We start from the raw sequence: 11,430 nt of genomic DNA, 5'->3' as shown, positions 1-11,430 counted from the left end.
TGCCTGTATGCAATGTTTGTTTTGTGTGGTAGTGCTCTTACTAAGTAGCGCTCTTTTTTGGTATTGGAAACTACTCTCAAGACTTCTACAGCTCGGCGAAATGAGTCTACCGCTGCCCTGCTTCACGCTGCTAAGTTCGTCTTAGGCTACAACTCAGGAATAGATTAGACTGCTCGTAATAGTTCAGAAATTGTCTGTGCAATGACGAGATTCTAGATTGAATTATGGTAAGCATTACCCGTTACAGGAAAACATTTTAAAAATGGAGGGAAACACTTTCGCGGTGAATAAAAGTCTCCCAGAAAAGTTCTGACCGTGCACACGCTCTTGGATTGCTGCAAAGTCCAACTGTCCGGAGGTCTGTTCCAATGGGCAAGACATCACGATTCATATATTATGCTGCATCACTTGAAATAAAGCGAGCGAGGTGGCGCAGTGGTTAGCGCACTGGACTCGCATTCGGGAGGACGACGGTTCAATTCCGTCTCCGGCCATCCTGATTTAGGTTTTCCGTAATTTCCCTAAATCGCTTCAGGCAAATGCCGGGATGGTTCCTTTGAAGGGGCACGGCCGATTTCCTTCCCAATCCTTCCCTAACCCGAGCTTGCGCTTCGTATCTAATGACCTCGTTGTCGACGGGACGTTAAACACTAACCACCACCACCACCACTTGAAATAAATTTCGTAATTACCTCCTTACCAGCGACAGGTCTACCCGCCGGGAGGACCTAGCCACACATTACATTTCATACCTTAAGAAATGGTATATTTTCCTATATTCTTGTTACATAACAACAAATCTCATTTGTATCAATCTTTTTACGACTTTCTCGATAAGGCTATCAATAATGCATCAAATTATCTTCAGAGAAGAACTTATGACAGATCTGCTCAGTCGGAGAACTAGTCCCAGAATGTCCTTTCATAACTCATTAATTTTGTTCTAGCAAAGTCCAAAGAGAAGCGCTGCGTGCCACAAAACCCATAGCTTCACTCTATTTACAGCCGGAGGCAGAGGAAAAGGCTTCTTCTCGTAGGCAGAAGATAGCAGCAGGAAGAGTAGGAGCAAGGTAGGGAGAAATTTAAAATGTGGCCCATTAGTGGCTAATGCGTGGCTATCGGTCACCGGGGATACAGCGGTGCCTCGGATTTCATTTCTCCGTAGCTCTTAACAGTAACGGTATCACGTTTGTGGTATACTTCTCCGATCATAAGCAGCTATACTTTGAAGCCGTGCTACATATGAAAACAACTACTATTCTGGCCAGTCAAGCTGAAAGCGCTCGCAGCCCAAAATCAAAGATTCTTCATTATGCAGAAAATGTTGTTAATGTTTGTGTGACTTGCTCGTCACTACGCACGTCTCCATTGTTTGGAAAGTAACAGCGTCTCATTCGAATTTCATTATCTTTAAAGATGGTAAATACTAAAGTTTCGTTATTACAATTGTCATTTTGGATACCATTAGTTTTGTTTTTGCTGTTCTTCAAGTATTCGAAGTTCAGTAATAGAATAACAACTTGGAAATGGCACTGTAACTTTCGCATATCATTAGTATCTTAGTGCTATTATTCTTTTACACGTCATACATCTCATAAAATTAGAAGTTTAAAGCTACACTGTTAGAGAGCAGAAGGAAGGCATTGTGTCCAGGTCCCTCTGTAATTTTTTAGAGGGTAACAGCGTTGCCGCGACCGTCCATCTTGCTTAATGGTGCCGCTACTGCCTCCGCCAGCCATTAAGAAAAACCTTAAAGGACCCAGTTTATCACACGGATAAAGCAAATACTGTCGGGATGTAACCAGAGTTTTCCTGCCGTACAAAACCTATGCTGTTGTTCATCGTCATAATTGTTCTTGCTACTAGTAGTGACTAAACGTAACTCAAGCAAGAAACATGGAGGCGAGGGTTGTGTTGCATCAGTACATTTCAGTCGACAGAGCCATACTGAGATGTCTATCTTATACTATTTTTTTCAAAATTTTCGGCACGTATTTGAAGTTGTGCTTTTGAAGCTGTGTTAGAACATACTTTTACTTTCACTGTGTGAAGAAGTCTTACTAGTTCTTTTTAGCTTCTATAACGTCCCGTCTTTCCCGTTGACTATGTGAAGCAAGCATATGTGACACAAAGAGTAAACTGGGCGGTGGCAGTGTGAATAGAATAACAAAATTTCCGATGTGAAGAAATAGCACCTCAGTTGCGTTACCAGTTCTTTACATCGGCGTTCTTAAAAAAAAAAAAAAAAAGTTGATGAAAATTATGAACCAAAATCACCAAAATCTAAATGGCAAAATTGGTCTAAACAATGAATGGAGATGTGTAATGGGAAATACTGACACGTAATCAGCGTTCTGCCCAACCAACAGAAACTGCAATGTTTAGCTTCACCACGCAATTTTGATACTACAACTGCTAGGTCGCTCTCAATGGCAGAAATAAATAAATAATAAAAAAAACAGGGAAGTCGACATGAAGTGTTCCGAACGAATCCGACCTGTGACGAGTTCATTTCTCAGTTGCTCTAAGCAGTAAGGGTATCACGTTTGTGGTATACTTCTCCGACCATAAACAGTTATACTTTGTAGCTCTGCTATATGTGAAAACAACAACTGTTCTGGCCAGTCAAGCTGAAAGCGCTACTTAGTGACACTGTTAAAAATAGAATGAGACTGTTCAAATCAGCAGAACGTTGCACAAACATTTTTATTGTCCCATGGAGTTAGTTACGTTTACTATTTAAAATAATTATCCTATCAGCATACCATTGTCTTTATACCAGTGTCTCACATCACATATGCTACGCAGAAATACTTAATTTGATCTATACTCGCGCTATATGTTTTAATTTGTGAATAATGAAAGAGACTGACCCATTCGGCTTATAGATGTAGAAAACACAGTGATTTAGCGTTGAACCGTGATTACTTTCGCAATAGCCTGTCCGTTTGTTGTTTGGCCTCACAGTGAACTGCTGATTTGATGCACAAGCAGAGATGCACGCCTGGGTACAATAATGATTCCGCAATCAACCGCAAACATTTTTCCATGAAGGTACTGATCACCTCGTGTCACATTAGGATAAATATGTTAACGGTTATGACGGTTACTTCTGAAATAATAAACAGTTTACCTATTTTTTTGTGCCATTCATACATTTCGGCCAGCCGAGTACGTCTGACAGCATGATCTCATTTCGCGGCCTCGGCTTCGAAGCGTATCGTAAATTTACATTCGCAACGAAATCTTAATTTAGAGTTTAGACTGTTCCAAATATACCTCTGCGTTTAAGAACTGTTCCTAAACTGGGAAATTACGTCACCGTTAACACTATTGAGCATTTACAACTGTGTGTAAGTCCAAACTGAATTTTTTGTTAAAGGCAATCGCATTTTAACTCCTAAGTTTAAGGTGAATATGGGGTTCGGTCATTTACCTGCCACACATAGAAATATATCTCACTTCATGTTTTACCCGCAGTTTACACACTTATATCAACCAAAACAACAGTGATTAATCAACATCAGGATGAGAGCAGCAATCAAATTACCATTAGCTTATCCATCCGAAAAAAAAACAAGTAAGGTGGTCGCCAGTCCTCATGGGACAAATTTTGAACATTCTTTTGTAATGGAATGAATTTCGGTAATGCAAGCTTTTCTTTTATTGTTGGGAAGTTATTCGAAAATTCGATGGATGCAAGCAGATACTGTGACTAGCTTTCTGGCTACCATTTTGGAATGTAATTTGACACATTTATTGAACGTAATTTACGTCAAATATTGATTTAATCACAAGCGAAATTAACTGTATCAAGTTTTAAAAAACTTGGCTACAGATAGTACACACTCGTGTACTGCCCGCTTTAGAGGCCATCTTCCCCTTCTCCCCCCCCCCCCCCCCTCTGTCTATCACCACCTACCCCTTTCTCTGTCCATCCCTCCTCCCTCCCTTATATATCTATTCTTTTCTCCCTTTTCTCTACGTCTATGCAAACATACGTGGATACGGACTCCTCGCCCCCTCCCCTTCTGCTGCTGGTCTATGACGATAGCAGCTTCAGTGACACCGTTTAGCGTGATTTTAATCGGTGAATGGGCAGGATTACAAAGTTTCGGAGTATTTGAATTCTGTTCTATTATTCTACTCCTAAGCAGATAAACCATAAGTTTAACTTTTTTTGTTTTTTTTTTTTTCAAATTAAAACCGACTGTGACGAAAGAAATGTAACAGCTAGCTGAGTAAGAAATTCTTAAAAAATATACATATAAGGTGTAAGAAGATACATGGGAGAAACAATTTATCTAATGATTTAAAAGCCTTGATATAGTGATTAAAACTGACTGCGAGAAAGAGAACGGAACCACAATCTTTAGACTGTCATTTAAAAAATACTTAGCTTATTTCCGTCTGAATGTTCAGTAGAATATCGTGTAAAAATATGAAATTAATCGGTCAAGAACTTTCCGAGATTTTTGGTAACAATGTGCCCCCTGTACATGTTACTTAAGTATTTATACAGCGTGTTCAGAAATTTCCGTTGCAAACTTGTAGGACTTGTAGAGGTGAGTGAGTAGATAATCTTTTGAATAGGAATCCGTGTTGGGAAACGTAGGTTTTATTTCACATGCGTAACGCGTCCACGTCTGCTGAGGGAAGGAGAAAAGTATCTTAGTTGCTTGTTATCGTATGCAATAGGATTGACAGGACAACGTGAACAACTTCTTGTGGGGTTATATACGAATTTTAATTTACGAGAATCCTGTAGAGACAGAGGATGATCTGCTGACATAAGTTCTGGCCGCTGCACTAGAAACTGATGAGACACCAAGTGGGATGAAGCGCGTGTGTACCAGTATGCTTGTCTTCTAACAACGTTGCTGGTTGCCGCATCGAGCCGCTGTTGTAATGCTTCAGCACTGTTCTGTGCTTACAGTATGCGGGATTTTTTTGTTTTTGTTTTGCGGACTAATAAGAACACTTAGTGTTCATAGGAACAAGCGTGATTAATTGATAAGTGGATTAACGACGACTTGTCTTTCTATGTTATTATAGATTACTGCATTTTGATATTGCCATTTCAGATTTCTACGTTTTGTGATAACGTAGTTAAGCAACAAATTACTTCTTTTCAAATGACGAAAGAAAAGGATTGTGATTGTTCGCAGATAACGCTGAAACATGTACCTACTGAAATTAAATCAACTAAATTGTCCGCAATTCAAGAAATAGAACATGTCCACTAAGAAAACTGTTACTTTCTATAATCATCTAATTATAAGAGTACCCAACTGTACTTGCTTTTAGCAGTTGAGCAATATTTGTGAGGTGATAAAACTGTGTACCATATTCGTCACGACCAACAATGACGGTTCGACTGCTAAAAGGCAAGAACAGTTGGGTACTATGATAATTAACTGATTATAGAAAGTAACAGTTTTCCTAGGGCATATGTTCTAGCATGGCTCGCCATGTTGCCAACCAGAGTCATGGTTCTGGAAGTGCTTGTGCTGTAATTATTTCTCGCACGAAGTATGTTCAGAAGAAACAGAGCGCATTCCGTCGTCATTTGCAGTGTTTACAAATGGTTGCAGGCAATGGCAAAGGACACTAATAAGAACTACTTTAGCTAAAATTCTACCTGTGGTCGGGCTAGTTGCAGTGAAATAAGAAAAACTGTAAAGCAATGGCGATTGGGGAACCAAGAATATAAACAAAGCTTATATAGATGGAGAGGCATGATACAGGATGACAAGTTGTAACATAAGTCGCTGCGGGACGAACTAGAGGAGAGGCGACAGCGGCAGACAAGAACAGGACACGCGGAGGAGGGAAGTTAATAGATAAACTACTAAACAGATGAGACGATGCTATAGCCATCTTTTAGGAAGTGCCGCGAAAGCGACTAGCCTGGCCCTTCACATCAAATTGACAATCTTAAATGGAGGTTGAGAACGTATACTATGAAATGATGTAAATGACACCGAAGGCGCATAAATGTAAAAAGGTTTGATAAAATAAATGTCAAACTGATCATGAAAAATACAATGTTGAAAAAGTGTACTATAAATCATTGAGAATGACGCCAAAAGCATATAATTTGTAGAAGTATAATAAGATAGACTAATGGATCAGACAAAACGCATTATAATAAGAAAACCAATTTTTCACCTCCATAAATAACAACACAGTGAACAATCCTAAAATTTCCTCCTAAGTACTAATAACGTGTCATTCAGTAAACAAACATTTCGTTGAGATGAAGCAAGACTGCAGCCAAATATAATAAAATAACTATCCGAAACCAGAAAGGAGAAGGGGTGAAGCTGGATGCTGTTTCAAAAAAGAAAAATTATTCATTAGGGTCATATGTTTAAGCAGGGCGTGTTCATTCATAGTATGCACCGCGGTGGGGTTAATACTGTGAAATTTTTCGGTTTCCCCAAGAATATTCAGGACACGTCGGAGGTGTAGGTATCTGAAATAAGCACTCCGTCGTCAGGCCACGAGTGGCCTACTGGGACCATCCGACCGCCGTGTCATCCTCAGTGGACGATGCGTATAGGAGGGCGTCGGCTCAGCACACCGCTCTCCCGGTCGTTACGATGGTATTATTGATCGAAGCCGCTACTATTCGGTCGAGTAGCTCCTCAATTGGCATTATTTTTTACATGATTGGTCAAGGCTGATTTTTGAACTTATAAGGTGTCTTGATGCTCTCCGCAACGAGAGTTAAAGGCACGGCGGGTCTGGCCTACATAGATAGGCTGGCAGTCGATACGTTGAATCTGATAGATACCTGCCTGGTTGTAGCGGTAGTATTCTTCTGTTTCACTATGGTTCAGTGGAAGTATAACTTTACTTGGGATGGAGAAAGTGGGTGTAGTCCCTGCTTTCCGATCTATTTGCCGATCCTGCCAGATATCATACCCAGATAAGGGACCCTATAGTGAATTTTACAAGGAGGTTTGTGCTAAGGAGTAATAACATAATTTGGTAACGGTTGTTAGGTGGGAGTTTTTTTGTTGTTGATTGAATCAAGAACATTTGGTTGATAAACATTTGAATGCGCGATAAATCTAATTGTATCAAGTTCACGCTGGTAGATTTGTTCAGAAAGCGGGAGATGATTGAGACAGCAGCCATTTTATGCTATTTTCTATGATTTGAAGAATAGTGAATGATGTAAGTAGTCGTTGTTTCCTCCGTGAATATATTAAAGTGGCTTTATTATTTCGCATAGTTATTTTCAGACCCAAATACGGAAGTGTGAAACCATTATGGTGTTCCAAAGGGAACTGAATGTTAGAATGAATTTTATTAAAGTCCCGGTCAAAAAGTTGTAAGTTGGTACCCGTTCCATGATAAAGGAGTATAATGTCATCGATATATCTTTTGTAACAAACTATTCTTTGAAGAAGTTGCTGAGGATGGATTGAAAAAAAATCGATGTTCGATACAGCTAATGTGAAAAGATGAAATGATCGTATGGCATTGATGGTCGGGAGTCCAACATAGGGAAGTGCGGCCGCAGAGTTTGCAAATTCTTTCAGCTGACGCCAAATTGGGTGACTTGTGTGTCGATGCTGATGGATGTGTGTCATGTCCTTAGGTTAGTTAGGTTTAAGTAGTTCTAAGTTCTAGGGGACTGATGATCTCAGAAGTTAAGTCCCATAGTGCTCAGAGCCGTTTGGGCCATTTGATAATTAAAACTACACAACACCAATTCCCTGAGCAGAAAAAATCTCCGACCGCCCAGGAATCGAACTCAGGCGCGCTACATGGCAGTCAGACGTGTTGGCCACACAGGTAGTGAGGTGGACTATAGTTAATTTAAATATTAGCAGTTAACCTTGTAAGAGGGGCCCTCATGCCTAGCCCGTCGATTTGTCTATATATTATATTACTAAAGGAGGCATAAATGAGGTTATGAAATCTAACGAAATGCAGTTACATTGTAACGAGAGACTCATCTCTGAACAAACTTTTATCGGTGGAGTCTTGGTTTACCGTGTATAACTATGAGTCTTTTTCTCTCAAAAGTAATAAGGAAAGACGAAGTGAGTTGTGGAACGATGAAGTGTGTCCACCAATTTGGCAGGGCTGTGCGCGATGTCAGAGTGAACAACAGTGTGACAAATGGGAAGCGCCGGCTTTCCGTGGACGCCATACTTGCCCGCTTAGCCCCTGACAGATGACAGCCCGGTCGCTCGGAGAGATGACTTGCTGGCCGAGAATAGCGAGGGCCGTGGGCAGGGGGGGGGGGGGAGATGAAACTTGGCGACTGACGCCGAAGCCACAATACTACTGTGTGCGGCCGGCAGACAAATGCACTTGCTGGACGGCGCTCGGCGTGCCAAAGGAAAGGGGCGGCAGCTGCAGGCAGCAGTTGACTAGCGCAGTAGAAGTAGCGACTAAATTTTATACCGCACGTATTCGGTATTATGGGAGAGACATACCAGCTACAAAGCACTGATTACTCATCACTCTCGTCGCTCAAACTCATCTGTATTACTAAATAAAGACAAGTCATCGTAACCAAAAATCTCAAAATATCCTTGACCGTTTTACTTAAAATTTTTACATGCTACTCTTATTAACGCTCGGATGGACAGTGGCTACATATATGTAATAATATTTGGTATGTAAATAGATATATAAAGTCTATGTTACTGTACAAAGACAAATCGCTGTTTAGTGTTTAACGAAAAATCTCGACGAATCATTGACCTAATTACTTTAAATTTGTACTCGATACGCAAGAAAATATTCGGACTGAGATAGGTTGAAATGTTGACATTTCACTTCAAATTTTTACACGGTACTCTAATAAATGGTTGGACGTACAAATACTAATACACTCCTGGAAATGGAAAAAAGAACACATTGACACCGGTGTGTCAGACCCACCATATTTGCTCCGGACACTGCGAGAGGGCTGTACAAGCAATGATCACACGCACGGCACAGCGGACACACCAGGAACCGCGGTGTTGGCCGTCGAATGGCGCTAGCTGTGCAGCATTTGTGCACCGCCGCCGTCAGTGTCAGCCAGTTTGCCGTGGCATATGGAGCTCCATCGCAGTCTTTAACACTGGTAGCATGCCGCGACAGCGTGGACGTGAACCGTATGTGCAGTTGACGGACTTTGAACGAGGTCGTATAGTGGGCATGCGGGAGGCCGGGTGGACGTACCGCCGAATTGCTCAACACGTGGGGCGTGAGGTCTCCACAGTACATCGATGTTGTCGCCAGTGGTCGGCGGAAGGTGCACGTGCCCGTCGACCTGGGACCGGACTGCAGCGACGCACGGATGCACGCCAAGACCGTAGGATCCTACGCAGTGCCGTAGGGGACCGCAAAGCCACTTCCCATCAAATTAGGGACACTGTTGCTCCTGGGGTATCGGCGAGGACCATTCGCAACCGTCTCCATGAAGCTGGGCTACGGTCCCGCACACCGTTAGGCCGTCTTCCGCTTACGCCCCAACATCGTGCAACCCGCCTCCAGTGATGTCGCGACAGGCGTGAATGGAGGGACGAATGGAGACGTGTCGTCTTCAGTGATGAGAGTCGCTTCTGCCTTGGTGCCAATGATGGTCGTATGCGTGTTTGGGGCCGTGCAGGTGAGCGCCACAATCAGGACTGCATACGACCGAGGCACACAGGGCCAACACCCGGCATCATGGTGTGGGGAGCGATCTCCTACACTGGCCGTACACCTCTGGTGATCGTCGAGGGGACACTGAATAGTGCACGGTACATCCAAGCCGTCATCGAAACCATCGTTCTACCATTCCTAGACCGCCAAGGTAACTTGCTGTTCCAACAGGACAATGCACGTCCGCATGTATCCCGTGCCACCCAATGTGCTCTAGAAGGTGTAAGTCAACTACCCTGGCCAGCAAGATCTCCGGATCTGTCCCCCATTGAGCATGTTTGGGACTGGATGAAGCGTCGTCTCACGCGGTCTGCACGTCCAGCACGAACGCTGGTCCAACTGAGGCGCCAGGTGGAAATGGCATGGCAAGCCGTTCCACAGGACTACATCCAGCATCTCTACGATCGTCTCCATGGGAGAATAGCAGCCTGCATTGCTGTGAAAGGTGGATATACACTGTACTAGTGCCGACATTGTGCATGCTCTGTTGCCTGTGTCTATGTGCCTGTGGTTCTGTCAGTGTGATCATGTGATGTATCTAACGCCAGGAATGTGTCAATAAAGTTTCCCCTTCCTGGTAAAATGAATTCACGGTGTTCTTATTTCAATTTCCAGGAGTATATATATATATATATATATATATATATATATATATATATATATATATATAATTTATGAAAGGGAACTGTTGTTAGTAAAAATTGGTTGAGTATATAGACCAACTTCGCTTTAGAATTTTATACAATACTTTGATACACGTTTGGATGGACACTGAAGAGACAAATAAACTGGTATATCGTGTAGGGCCCTCGCGAGCACGCAGAAGTGCCGCAACACGACGTGGCGTGGATTCGACTACTGTCTGAACAAATGCTGGAAGGAATTGACGCGATGAATCCTGCAGGACTGTCCATAAATCCGTAAGAGTACAGGGGGTGGAGATCTCTTCTGAACAGCACGTGGCAAGGTATCCCAAAGATGCTAAATAATGTTCATATCTGGGGAGTTGGATGGCCAGTGGAAGTGTTTAAACTCAGAAGAGTGTTTCTGGATTCTCTATGTAGCAATTCTGGGCGTGCGGGGTGTCGCATTGTCCTGCTGGAATTACCCAACACCGTCGGGATGCACAATGAACATGAATGGATACCGGTGATCAGACAGGATGCTACGTACGTGTCACCTGTCAGAGTCGTATATAGACGTATCACGGGTCCCATATCACTCCAGCTTCACACGCCCCACACCATTACAGAGCCTCCACCAGCTCCTCCATATTTGTACACGTTCATCGGTTCGATACTATTTGATACGAGACTCGTCCGACGAGGCAACAAGTTTCTAGTTTTCAACAGTCCAGTGTCGGTGTTGACAGGCCCAGCCGAGGCGCAAAGGTTTGCGTTGTGCAGTCATCAAGGTTACACGAGTGGGCCTTCGGTTCTGAAAGCCCATATCGATGATGTTTCGTTGAATAGTTCGCCCGCTGATACCTGCTGACGGCCCAGCATTGAAATCTGCAGCAATTTGCGGAAGGGTTGCACTTCTGTAACGCTGAACGATTCTCTTCAGCCGTCGTTGGTCCCATTCCTGCAGGATCTTTTTCCGGACGCAGAGATGTCATAGATTTGATGTTTTACCGGATTTCTGATATCCACGGTACACTCATAAAATGGTCGTGCGGGGAAATCTCACTTCATCCCAGCCTCGGAGATGCTGTGTCCCATCGCTCGAGCGCCGAGTATAATACCACGTTCAAACTCACTTAAATCTTGA

The 11,430-nt window shown here is 42.8% G+C and overlaps 1 non-coding gene across 1 annotated transcript; it reads left to right on the top strand.

Annotated features, from left to right (window-relative positions):
- The first annotated feature begins 421 nt into the window (after positions 1-421).
- Positions 422-494, top strand: Trnaa-cgc (transfer RNA alanine (anticodon CGC)). The gene has a single exon. It is a non-coding gene; the product is annotated as a tRNA-Ala (tRNA).
- The last annotated feature ends 10,936 nt before the right edge of the window (positions 495-11,430 follow it).

This window comes from Schistocerca gregaria, chromosome 7 (assembly GCF_023897955.1).
Source record: "Schistocerca gregaria isolate iqSchGreg1 chromosome 7, iqSchGreg1.2, whole genome shotgun sequence".
NCBI lineage: Eukaryota > Metazoa > Arthropoda > Insecta > Orthoptera > Acrididae > Schistocerca > Schistocerca gregaria.
This window is presented reverse-complemented; position numbering and strand designations above follow the sequence as displayed.